This window comes from Empidonax traillii, unplaced genomic scaffold, assembly GCF_003031625.1.
Source record: "Empidonax traillii isolate 1590-97213 ecotype Southwest subspecies unplaced genomic scaffold, ASM303162v1 scaffold18:size2335232, whole genome shotgun sequence".
Taxonomy (NCBI): domain Eukaryota; kingdom Metazoa; phylum Chordata; class Aves; order Passeriformes; family Tyrannidae; genus Empidonax; species Empidonax traillii.
The window spans coordinates 496,676-511,156 of NW_020955211.1; positions in this window are offsets into that span (position 1 = coordinate 496,676).

A 14,481-nucleotide genomic window follows, 5' to 3' on the forward strand; every position below is an offset into this window, starting at 1 on the left:
AGTCACCACAAGGATTCTAAGCAACAGTCAAAAAAAGCCTAAAAACTACTCTTTCTGACAAAGCTAGGAATGCTTTTAAGCCACTTTTCATGTTGTGAGTTGAAAAATTGTCCCTTTCACTATTCTTACCTGTCTAGTAATTCTAGAGAAAACCTGAATTTTCAGTTTTAGAATGCTTCCTGCATTCAGCAGCTCATACTGAGCTGAATCACACTGAGCCTTGTTCTTCTGCCATCAAAAACTAGCAGCAAAACAACACTGAGAATCATACTGAAGACATTAAAATACTTTCTCTCCTTTTTCTTGTACTCTCATCTATTTTTCTTTTTTCTTTTTTCTTTTTCTTTTAAGTTCAAGGGTGTCAAACTTAAACTTGTTCGAGAACATTCTGCTTGTGGCTATAACATGCAATAAAATGCAGAAAGAACATTTAACTCCTGTTCTTAAACATGATTGCTAATATTGCTTTATAACTTTTAATACTTCCATATTACACCAGAGACCAATAAAGCCTTCCATTGCCAGTTATGTCTTTTAACACCAAATTTGGAACACATCTGATTCATTGATTATATTGATGAACTGTTTTAATTAATATTTCTGGATTGTGCATTAAGAATAGTAATTTGATTTTCATGAAACAAGAGGTCCAAGCTGGAGGAAAAGCCACTTCAGAGAGTTAATAAGTGTTACCTCTACACAGTTAATAACTTATTTTAGTGACACTGATGGTTCATTTAAATCATTATAAAAGATTAAGTATCTCATCTTCATCTAATTTTTTGAATTAGTTTTTAGAAGCCTAAGTATGTATGCTTGAGGCATCTAAATTAATTTTCTTATAGAGTAAAAACACTGTCACACTTTCATTACTTACAGTCTGTGTGTAGTTGAACTATTTGATTTCTTGTCTCAGTCTTTGGTTTCCAGGATCAGTGTTTGGGGGTTTGGGGAACACAAAACACTTCTGATTATATAGTGACCCAAGACACAGTTTAGATAGCCCATCGTTACCTGAAAAATTCAGACTAGACCCAAAGAATTCACATACAATGTGAACTTATTTTAATTCATAAGATAGACACCCCATACACATAGTTCCTTTTCATGAGCTGTGCTCTGCACCAAGACTAAGATTGACAGGATACAGTGTACATCTTCATTTCAATATATGCCTTACGGTGAACTGTATTCACTCTCAGTAGTGAAATGCAAGTGAGATCATAAATCCTGGTTGAGATCTATGAGATCTATTCAATCTCTAACAACATGAATTCCAAAATTAGTTTGAATAATCTTTCCCACAAAGACTCTGAAACTGTGAAGAGTACTTTCCCAAAAAGTTTTCAAAGGGCCTACATTATTGCCCTGCCCAAAAATTCAGAACTCATCATATTAAATGTCAGGTTGTGTTATCTGATATCCTCAGATCTATACTGCAATATTAGTAAGTCATTCATAACTCTTTCACAGTCAGAGATCTCATGGGGTCAGATTCCTTTTCAGTGGTATTTTGTGTGACCGTAAGCTTTGTGCTTGACTGCTGACAGTGCAGGCAATTACAGTAGATTTGTTCCCATTCGTCTCAGCATTTCTCTCAGCAGGCATCTTCCAGCTGTCTTCCTCAGGTGACTAGAGCTGTTAGATCCTATTGTAGTAAGTCTAACAATAATTTCTTTAAGAATTATTCAGTATCACAATATTACTAAAATACTGCTAAATCAGATTTACATTACTGCTATTTTAGGTATCTGCTTTGAAATCACCATGTCGTCAAACAATTTCTGGTATATTATAACTTATATTACTATATGTATGCACACAGAAATCATACTGATCTTCTATAAAGCATTCATGTGTACCTCTGTTTAAATCCTAAGTTGAGGAAATGTCCTCTTATTAAAGGGCCATGAAGGTCCCGGTCCCAAGAGGTTATGCAGTTATTTTATCAAAGGAGTCAGTGATTTTGTAAATATTATGTCTACAGCTGTCCTTGGTGTGTCATCAGGAGAGATAATAAAAATATCTAGCAGCCATACCTCTGCCTCTTTGAAGAGTTGCTCACTAGAACCTTAAAATCTTACATCTTTGTCTCTTGTTATGGGCCTGTCCTGATGATCTCCAACCTCCTAAACTGTTCTCATCCCATAATCCTTGACTTAATCATTACTGCTTTTCACCTACTAGCATCGTAGTTTTCAGTAAAATCATGGAGATAATCACCATTACCAAAATTTGAGTGCCTGTTCTTCTTTTAAATGTTTAGGTAAGAAAAACAAAACCATCTCAGGAGGGAAAGAAGACTGGAGAGTAAATTTTAGCATTTTCTGGTCCAAGTGAGAAAAATCCCTTCTTGTTATCAAAATTTTAAGTCAAGTGCATTCATAATTGACAGTAACTTTGCTCACTATATTAAAAGAGTTAAATTATGAATTTATTGAATGTCCAAGACAGCCAGCACCACAGTGGGTCACTTCAATTGAAACAGATCAATGATGAACTGTAATACAAACTGGGGAGTATCTATCTCCTCAGAGATAATCAGAGTCACCGAATCAAATGTAAGTATATGAAACTCTGTTAATTCTTAGGCTTCTGCACACTATTTTCCCCCTTTTTTATGTTATGTGAAAAAGTGTATAATCAAAATAAACAAACAACCCCCCCTCAGTTATTTCTTCATTATAAAATTCTGAATTCTCAGGGTTTAATTTCAGAAAATTTATTCCTTTTAAAATCAACTCTTGCCTGACATTATGAGGAAGATTAGTAAGATTACCTTGGGTCTGTGATATAGTCTGACTTTAATCTTATTGATCCGTTACTCATCTGTCAGTTACACGCGGAAGTCTTATCACTTGTTTGCTCAATTTTTCCCGCTTGTTGTTGTATTACCAATTTTTCAATTGTGAGTCTAAATTCAGGAGTATAAATACATAACTAGTGGCAGGTGTTATCTGAATATTTAAACAAACATCTTTCTGTAAATAATAAGCTCTCTAATAGTTTCAGTTATGTCAGTTTCATGATTTAAATTGCATTCCAATGAACTTTTGTATGCAAATCTAATTTTTCTTTATAACACTGCCAAGACACTAGAAAAGAAAAGCCTAATTAGAGGGACTAGATTGGGTAAATAGGAAATAGATCTGAAACGTTTGGACATATGGAAATTTTTGGATCTTCACTTCTTGGAAATAAAGTAAAAAGCATTGGTATCATGTTTCACCTTAGAAAAAATATATAACTATTAAAATAATTGAGTACTTTCATTTAAAAAAAAAATCTCCCTGGAAAATACATTTCTTTTCACATCTTCATATTACAAATAGCTAATTTATCTGATAATTGTATTTATAAAATATACAGAATATATGTTACAAGTTATTTAAGAGACATACCTTTCAGATTTTAATTACTATCTGTTTTGGCTGTTCAGAGAAATGTTTTATGTTGTGCATTTTTCCTCACAGAAGTGTTTTTACTTCCCCATTCACCCTCCCCACATTATCCAAGGATCTCAGTAAAACACCGAAGGTCTAATCTAAACCCTCCAAAGCTACTTATTCTTGTATGCAGAAGAATCAATTGTACCTGGCCAATCAACAATAGCTTACAATCAAAACCAAAGGTCAGCTGCCAATTTGGTTATGCCATTTACAACAGTGATAATGCTCAGTCAACAACAATCAGTAAAATCAGTATTTTAAGAATGAAAAAGAGGTAGGAGAAAAGTCTTTGGAAGTACATTGCGGAGAAAAAGTGTGTTACTTAGCTAGTCTACAGTTTTCTTTAATGGCTAGTCCTGTAGCTTTCCTTTCAACTCATTGTAAGTGAATCAGTATGTGGCACAATCTATACACAATGAATCATCAGTAACAGACAGTGTCTTACATAAAGGATACTTGATTTTGGAATGCCATTATCATCATCTGTATATTCAAGTGGATTCTTACAAGGGAAGTGTTCACTAATCTGAGAGTCAAGAGTGTCAAATCAGCATTCAAATATAAAGCTGGAGATTTTCTTTTAAACCAAGATGAATATAACTTACTTCTGGAGCAGAAGGAAGATACAATGGTGAGTCATTGAAAAGATCCTCCCAGAACAAAATAAAATGCTGGCCTTTTAATCATGATAGCCTGGATGTGCACACAGAATGTACATATGCATGTGTACGTTCATGCCAGCCATGAGTTTTCAGCTTATTGAAAGTAAGCAAGTGACACACTATTGAACAAAGTTAAAGAGACAGCTCAGTAATAATCAGTGAATTATACAAATTTAGACTATAACTGTAGTCCTTTTTCTCAGTTGGAACCAGCATCTTGTCAGACTTGTTCCTAGACACTAAATAGGAAAGCTGCCATAGCCTCACACTTTGCCGTGTGCTGTTTTGTTATTGCTGCTAACAGATGACTCAAGGTATATTGAACACATTCTCTGACTTTTTCTGTCACCAGCATTTGCCCCACCTATTCAGCCAGCAGCTGAAAGCAAGAGATTTCAAGGTTCTCTGATCAGTTTGTCCCTTCCCTCAAGTCTTTCTTCTCAGGGTAGAAAATTTTGCCTACCGGGAAGACCTTCAGTTCAGCGTAGAGCCCCAGATGGTGTTTTATATCCACAAAACTGTACAAAGTCCTGTCCCTTTTGCAGGCTACAAAGATGATCCAGAAAGCATACAAAAACCTCCTAGCCATCTCTAAAGAAAATCTACCAAGGAAACAAAGACAAAATAGAAAACTAAGAGTACCTTTTGCTAGTATTACAAGAGCAAATATTAACAGAATATTTAGGAGATACAGGATAAGGTGAAAGACATTCTGATGTCCTCTAGGGGATGATTCAGAGAATCGGGAAGGACAGAATGTATCACATTGGTCTTCTATTTTGACTTGATGCTAACATTATTTCTATTACCCTTCTTCTTTATTGCATCTGCAGTGCAGCTCCAAATAGGACTACAGGAAAAGGAGAGACATTCAAGCTCTTTTAAAGCCTGCTTCTTCAACCCAGTGAAAATAACAGAAAGTCCATGTTCAGAATCTGTCCACAATGGAATTGTAAAGGTACTTATTATGACCAGACCAAACAGAGAAGAAGAAATCTACTGTTAGAGCTCCACATTCTCTGTAAGACATTACTTTCTCGACAGACATTTGTTCATTTGATTCTCACAAGATCAGCAACAAAAATACTCATCTGCAAAGGATCATTAAATCTCTGTGTACGAAATGCTTAGCTGACTTATCAGTTTGATGTTGCATATAACTGAACAGGAGGTATGCTGGTAGGCTAATTGCATTATAAGATACATTTTAATGTATAGAGGACAGATTAACAGTATCCCAGTTCACCCAGTTCACAAGACAAACTTGCTTTGGAAATGATTCAATATAGGTGTTAAAGAAAAAAAATTGAAAGATGTACAGTGAATGAGATAGAAGTTCCCAAGAGTTAAAAAAAATGTCCGTTTAAGCAAATCACATCTATGACATTCTACTCTGGTAGCTGTGGACCACTCTTTTAAAGCCTGACCTGAGATTCTGTAGTCTGGATCTCTGAAGTGCTGAGATGAGGAAAACAGTATAAATTATGGTTCATTCAAGTGTGGGAAAGATTTCAGGGTGTTGTCAAGTCTTGCCTGGTGCCATTGGTTACTGTGGCTGGGTTTTGGTAGCAGGGGGGGCTACATGGCTTCTGTAGAAGCTGCTAGAAGCTTCCCCTATCCTATGGAGCCAATGATAACTGGCTCCAGGACAGACTTCCTGCTGCTGGTCAAGGCAGAGCCAATTAGCAGATATAGTAATGTCTCTGTGATATTTAAGAATAGAGGAATGTTGTGCAGAATTTCCAGCCAGGGAAGAGCAGAGTGAGAACATGGGATTACAACATAAACACCAAGGTCAGTGCAGAAGGAGGGGGAGGAGGGACCCCATGGGGGCAGGGGAAGGACCCAGACCTGAAGTCCCTGCAGCCCATGCAGGACCATCAGGTTGCAGAGACCCCCATGCAGCCCATGGAGGAGCCCCTGATGGAGAGGTGGATGCATGAAGGGGGCTGTTACCCTGTGGGAGACAAAGGAAGGAGCAGGGTCTTGCAGGCGACCTATGGCCCATGGAGACAGAAACCCACGCTGGAGCAGGTTGTTCCTGGGTAGGACTTGTGGCCCTGCGGGGGATCCACATCAGTAGAGCTCATTCGTGAAGGACTGCACCCCATGCAGGAGTGACCCATGGGATAGCAGTTTGGGAAGAACTGCTGCCTGAGGGATGGACTCATGTTGGAGAGATCCATCAAGGATTGTCTCCAGTGGGAGGTACCCCACAGGAGCAGGGGAAGGACTCAGAGCTGTGGCACCCTCTGTAGCCTGTTGTGTAGACCATGGTGCAGCAGATGTCCCCTTGCAGCCCATGGAGAACCATCGGGGTGCAGAGACCAAACTGCACCCCATGAGAAACAACAGCTGATTGCAATGCCCATTCCCTGTCCCCCTGCACAGCATGGAAGAAAGAAGGGTTGGGGGAAGGTATTTTTAAGACTATTTTCACTCTTTTGCTCTTATCCCGTTAGCAATAAATTTAAGTATTATCCCCACTCTGAGTCTATTTTTACACGTGAAGATATCAGCAAATGACATGTCCCAGCTCTTATCTTTCCTCATGAATCCTTGACTGTTTTTGGTGGTTTTTTTTTTTCCTCTCTCCTTAGTCTAGTTGCAGAGAGTGAGAGAGTAACTTTAGTGGATATTTTATTCTGGCCAGGCTCAACCCGCTACACCTGGTTCAAACCGAATCATCCTAATTTTAGCAGACACTGTTGATCCTAATGTCTCTGTCTCAGTTTCTAACCTTAAAGTTAGAAATGGGGGATAATGTCCCTAATCACACTAAGAGAAAGCAAATGTCTGTGAATTGTGTTGGCAGATGAGCCCACTGAAAATTTAGTACACAAAACACAGCATCTCATATTTAGATAGTGAGACTAAGTATTTAACTGCTCCTTAACTTTCTCGTTTTATCTTTTCTATGTTCCAGATAAAGCTACCACTCAAATGCAGTTTGTATCTAAAAGCCTGTGTGTGTAAATGCACTAGGACTAAACAGGCCTACTTAATCTTGGTAATTGCTTTTGATTGACTACTTCTAAATACTAATGCAAGAAAGTTAAATGCCGAATACAGCCTAGAGCATCCTGGCCAGATTAGCACAAGTTGACCAGGCCTGGAGCCAAGATTTTCATCTCTGAACTAGAATCATGAACAGTGGGATTAGAATATGTACAGCCTTTAATATTTGAAGCAGCCCCAAACATTCTACAGCTATCAGTTGCTAAGGGAGGGTGTGTTTGATTCCCAGGCTCTGGATCCTCTTTCCGATGGGTGACACAGGTGCACAGCAATTCAATCTTTTTTCTGTACTATATTAATTAACTTGAGATTTTAGCAGCTTAGGAAACATATCCACAAACTGCAGCTGCAGAAAAAACTGCAGCAGAAAACGTTAAACCCATGTTTCCTAATCAGGGAAAATAGCATCTTTAGTTTTTGAAGAGATTTCAGACCCAATAGTTTCTATCAATAAAATGTTTCTGTCCATAAAATGTTTTTTCTCTTTCCCATCACATGCTTCCTAAAAGATCGGAGTTATTATAAAAACATTCTATGTGTTGAGGAACCGCACAAAACTGGCACTTATTTCACAGACAGGACAATTCTGAGATAACATTATCTATACTGAGATTCTTCAACTAAAATTGGGTGTAAAACACTCCCCAAAAAACCCCATTTTTGTGCTCTGAGACCCTGGAAAGGCAAAGATGGGAGATGGAGGCAGAGATAATCAGTCTCAACCAATCAGACATCCAAAACACATGTTTAAACACCAGCTTCCACAGTTTGGTAAAGGTTATAAAAAACCTGCTTAATTTATGAAGCACCAGGAGGCCTTAATAAGCCATTCTTCTTATGAAACAGCATAGATTTTCTATTGTGTTCCCCAAACAAGTCATTTACTTTACATTTAAATCTGAAACTTTATGATAGATAAATTCAAAAGAAATGTGTGGAATAGAAGGTACAAAAAGGAGCTAAGCTATCATAAAGAGCAATTGGGAACAATGCAGTTGAATAGTTAAAGTATTTATTTTGTTTGATGAAATTGAAAGCCTCAGCAGGTTTATAGGTAGACGTGCTGGTTAATAAGATATTTATTCTAGGATGATGTCTCAAGAATTTGGCAGGGGAGAAACTAAAGGATATTGGAATTAAATTTTATTGTGACAATTACTACTAATTATTTATTATCTCTCCTGTTTAATCTCAAAGGTCAGTTCAGTGTTCTTTCAACAAATTCAGTCTGTGGGGGAAAAAAGAACTCAGCTGAATAACACCAGTAGAAGTACATTCAAAAAAGAATTCTGCCAACAGTGCACAATCTTTACAGAAGAACATATATTCCTAAAAAGGTTTAAAAAGGTTGAAGTGGAATGTTTGTATGAATGAGTATGAAAATAATTATAGAGATCCTATTATATATTACATTCAAATTTTTTTAAGTGCCTGTGTTAAAATATATTTAAACTTGCAACACTTTGCTCTCTTATTTCCTCAGACCAGTTTTTGAAGCAGAAGTTCTACTTAATAAACTGAAGTCAGTTTTTATAATTTTTCTCTGGGATACAAAATCATGTTGTTACAAGTTTTTAAGGATTTCTCAGATTCTAATTTTAAAATATAATCACTGGACACATGAAAGTGATATTTTTTTAATGTTTTATTTAGAAGAATCAGCAAAAACATATAAATTGAAATAAAATTTTAAGGTGAAATTAGATACATGACTAAGAAAAAGGTTTGAATACAGGGTATTCTCAGAGACTGTGACTGAAAAACTGTCCCACAGAGCAGCACTGTAGACAAAATGAGGTGGAGTGCTTGCTGCTTTACTTGCTACATTGAAGGAGGTATTTTAATACTAATTAATTTTAATTTTTTAACAACTCCAGTGTAAGTATTTCCCAGAAACTGGTAGCAGATCTTTCCTCTACTTTCTCATACCCCTGCATAGTGGCACATTATCTCATATATTTCACACTCACACAGAGAGGAATTATTTTAATACTTCAACAGCCCTGAAATTTTCCTAGAGGGAAAAAAAAAAATAAATCTGAAAAGCATATTAATAGAGGTAAGTTTTAAATAAATATGAGGACTAGTCACAATAAATTATAGCACAATTTCTTACAAAACTGTAAGTATCTCACTGTAAAATTCTGGAAAGGAGATTATTTAACCAGATAATAAACTACCTTAAAGGAAGCACTTCATTTTGAAGCAGACATGATTTTATAGAATACCTGACACTGGTCTAGAACTGAGATTACAGAAAATAATTAGTGATTAATCTCAAAGGGAAAGAAAGTTGCTTCAGGGAAACATTTGTAATGGTAGTCCCACTTATATCTTTCCTCCACAAAGACAGCACTGAAAAATATTTAAACCGGGAAGAAACTGCAAATTTGGTTTCCCTAATTTCTACCAGTGCCTAAAAAAGAAAAAAAACTCATGAGAACACCCATGTAAAAACATTCGCAGACAAGGCCCAGTTGTAGCAGGAACTCATCTAATCGATAAATTATTATTTTTTAATTATTTGGGAATTACCCACCACCACCTACTCTTTTCATCACAGAAAAGATCCCACCCGAATGCTGAAGGAGTAGAATCAGCAGCTATTCCACCTGGAAGAATACAATATCATGCATTCGGAGCTACAAAGAAATAGATTTATTCTTGTATGGGACAGTGCCGTTGTGACTATGTCATGTTTAGCTAAGGGCTGGCTGCAATTCGTCTCATCATGCTGAAGAAAACTTTTGGATTAGTGGGAAGAAGACCGATATTACAGCGTTCTTTGCCATTCCTTCTCCAGACCAGGTCCAGGGCAGCTGATAAGAATTTTTAGAGTTCCCTGGGATCTGTGGGATAAAAAAAATAAACAGCATTAAACGGTAGAGGAGATTATCATAGGAGTTAGGTGTTACATTTCATTATTCCTTTGATTAGAAATATGCATCATTTACTATATTCTTTTATAATGCTTACCACCATAAGATTTAACTGAAGACTGTAAATTTTTAAGTACTGGAGAATTAAGAGGGGGAGTAGTTTCCATCTCCTGTTCATTTTGAAACTGTTCATTGAAAAGCTAAAGCTTTAATCCGCTAAAGATCAGTTTAGAAATGACTACGTTGCCTTCTTTTTTGTGCAGAATAAAGTTCAGATTTCTTAAGTGAAAATGCTTAGTTTAGGTTTCTCAAGGACCATACAGAAGGCACAGAACAAGAACAGTTTATAATATGTAAAAACTGAACTGACAATTACTCCTTCACCTTGTCACTGTATCATAAATTTAGCACAGGATTTTGTAATGATTTTATATCACACAGCAGTGTACAAATTCTTTGAATCTTCCTGAACTAAGTGTCTATGACACTGTTACCTGTGCATTTTAAACAGGAGGTTTATTTGATCTCAGGTTCTTTTTCCATTTTCTATTACTTCTGTTCCACAGTAATCTCAGAATCTGACTTCATAAAGCAGCTTTCCAAGTTGGCTCATGCCACAGACTAGAAGAGATTTTGATTCTAACAAAAAAGTAATTTTTTCAACCGCCTTTAAAATGTATTTATAAAACTTGTACAGACATGTCTGTGCTTAGTTTTTCTTAAGATACTTGAAGCAAAATACTATTTTTTTTAATACGTAGTCATCGCATGCAAAACTGCTAGAACTGCTTCTGTAGTTTTGCTTCTACAGTCCTAGCCTAAACAGCAAGGCCAATGTAACTTGATAAAATTCAGTTCCTAAAGGATTTCCACTGCACTAATCCTGATCTCTGTTATTTATAGGCTTTAGAATGAGCAAGCACAAAGAATGTCAAGGTGATACTTCACCCTTCTGAGCTCAGCCCAGGCTCTCTCTCACCTCACAGCTCTACACCACAAGACCAAACAGAACACAAAGAAAATTATTTTTCAGCACCAAGTTCTCCTAAAATCAAAATTCTTCCTTGGGTAGACTAACTTCCTAAAGAGACATAGCCATCTGTCTCTTCCTGCCATGTGCTGATCCTTCCCAAAATACACTCAGTTAGTTTTCTTGAATTTCAAAGACATTTGTTAACCCTTTCCTCTCTTGTTTGGAAGAGAAACTTGACTGAAGCACAGTGGAACTCAGATTGGGAAACATATATTATAGAGAAGTATATAATCCTGTGGTTGGGAATATTTTTATACTTCAGCTAATACAAAGTGCTACCAGAAGACACACTAAAATGAAGCATAAATCAATCTCACTAATTAGGAGGGAATATAAGAAAGGTGTGGAAACTTCTGAGTAAAAATGGTTTTTAACTTGGTTATAATTAATATAAATTTAGTGTCAGAGGTGACTACATTAGTCAGTTGTTCCTCTCAAATCTTCGTTCGCGAAGCCTAGCCATGATGATGATGATGATGATGATGATGATGATGATGATGATGATGATGATGAAAATATTGTTCACTGAATAATTAAATTTAGATACCACTTATCTGCACATTAATTTTCCTATGTGCCTTGATAGTAATCAAGTGTCACTTAAATAAAATAAACTTGTATGAAATTGATTGACCCAATGAAAAACAGTTTTATTGCTGGCAAGCAAACATGTTCACAAGTATGTGGGGCATAATTTCTGTTGACTTACATGATAGCAGTACCCACGAATACATGAACTGAAGCAATGGTCATACTGTCTACTAAAAACATTGGAAATACAAGTCAAAGCATAACCATCTTGATTTAAAACTGGTTTACGTTAAAAAATTCTAATTGGGCAACAGTGTGAAAGTTCTATTCCCCCCAAAACAGCTTGAAAAGGTGTCCATGCCCATGGCAGAGGATTTGGAACAGATGATCTTTAAAGTCACTTCCAATCCAAACCATTCTATAATTCTACAATTACGTAAAACTAAATAATTAGCCCTGACATCACTAAGTGGTTCAATATTCAGATTAGATTATTCCTTTGAGAGGTCAACAGCTTGTTTCCTTTCTGCCCTGCTTGGTTTTCATATGATTGATATATCATTCATATGATTGATTATCATATATCTCATCGTATTGTATCATATCATATCATATCACATATCATATGTCTCCAGTTTTGCACCATAGCTTCCACAGTGACATACTGTGTGAAGATAATGGCATAATGTGACATTATAGGTGCATTTACAGAGCTGTGTTGAGCTGAATATGCCATTTTTAGTGTTAATGCATTTAGTGCCTGAAACTCCCAGAGCCCTATGTGAATACTTACCCCTGTACCTGGAATGATTAATTCCAATAAAGAAGTCTCTAAAGTACAATTTACAATTCAGACATGAATATACACAGCCAGATGCTGCCCTTGCAAGTCAAAAGATTATAGTTTCACTATGTGTTTCCCACCTGATTTAATGTTACTCTTTGACTGCCATAAAGCAGATCTTTATTTGCAAATCAGACATGGAGGACTAGACAGAATTGTATTAAAATTGTCTCTACCTTCAGATACAGAATCCATTTATTTTAGTTTAGGTGCACATAAATTGCTATGTCTTCTGCTTCTTACCTGACTTGCCTACTTAAAAATAATGTTACCTCTCACATTTGTTGAAACAAAGAAGGGATAAATACTTCTTAATTTTCCACTGTATCTGTAGGTAGATGAGATTTATTATATGGCATCATGCATGACTTTTTCCTAGTCTGAATTAAATAGAAGAACTGCAAGCTATTTTCCAGTTTATGACTCAAGGTCATTACTTGTAATGTTGTAATAAATCTAAAGTTGTGATGTTAAATTTGCAATACATAGACTATGAATGTAAGCCAATAAAAACAGTTAACATGGTATCTATTTCTAATTTTTTCTATTGGAAATTTCCTTTTTCAAAGTCAGAATCCACTTAAAAATCAGAAAATACTTAAAACTTTTCATTAGAGTAATAATTCTAAAGCCTTGTAATTAAAAAGTCAGTGGAAGTCTCAACATAGATATCTCTAGAAGCATTGGTTCAAAGCGAAGAGGGAACTCCTAAGCAGAATAAATGCAGTGAGCGGATGTGAACCTGTCCTAAAGAATTCAACCCAATAGTGAAGGAAATTCAGCAATAGGCATAGTATCATGACATAGATTCTGAAAACATTGTGCTTTTGATCTGATTTTAAAGAGATTGTTGATTTTGAAGAGACTGTTCAACTTGTCTTCAGATGTCACTTGATTTTTTAATATACAGCTCAGATGATTTTTAAATTTTATTTTATTTCAATTTTAAAGGCATTTCAGTGACTTTTTACTGCTTGTGTCGCTTCACTCCTTTGGAGAAGTCATTCTCTGTGTCTTATGTTGGATGTCTTATATTATTTATTCTTGTATTCAAGTCACTAAATGGTAATACATTCTCAAGGTGTCATTTCGAATGATTTGATGCCAGCTTAAATACCAAATAAAGAGTGTTACTCTGTCCCTAAATTGCTTTAAACATACTGATCTGAAACTACTCAATCTGTATATTTGTTTGTTCTGTTTAATTACTCTGTCCAGTCTTTTCTCCTTGCTGGGTCATAAAGCTCTGCTGTGTGAAGTTTCGCCATAACATAACTCTAAGATTTCTATTTCTTTCTAAGACAGCTTTTGGTTTGTGTTTTTTTAGATATGAGTTGTGTCCTAATATTCAGCAATAGACAATGCAGTAATGATCCTTAACAACTTGACAAGGAACATTTCTGAGACCTTGCTTCTCTTAATTTTTTTTTAGTGTTGGCATCCTAGAATTACTGTAAACTCATTCTTTTTTCCCAAACTATGCTTATATTGTGATGCAAATGCGAATGGAACTATTACAGGGCTATTGCTTTTGTTCAAGAACATTTTAATGTACTAATCCAATATATTCAGAAAAATTCACAAAATGCATACACAGGAAATGCTTACTGTTCCGGATTTTGTAAAGCTGATAAAATCTAGAGGATTCTTTAGCCATCTGCAGAGATGTATTTCATTTTTTATGTAGAAGAAGACAATATTAAGTGGTTTGATTTCTCTTTTCTTGACTTTAGAAATGTTATGTATTTAATATGTATGGTGTCAAATAGTAACAATAACTAAAACCAATATACATACATTGATCCTTCCCTTGAAATGCGACAGAACAATTATAGTACTGAAGTTAACACAGTATTTTCGTACACAACAAAGAAAGAAAGAGACAAAGAGAGGGAGGGAGGGAGGGAGGGAGGGAGGGAGGGAGGAAGCAAGGAAGCTGATCCTGCCTGTCTTAATATCCCTTTCTGGCTCTCCTGGCATACAGATGCCCAATTGTTGATTTTCAGCACCTTGAAAAGAAAAATAGGAAAAGGAAGATCAAATACCGCTCTCTCACCCTGAAGTA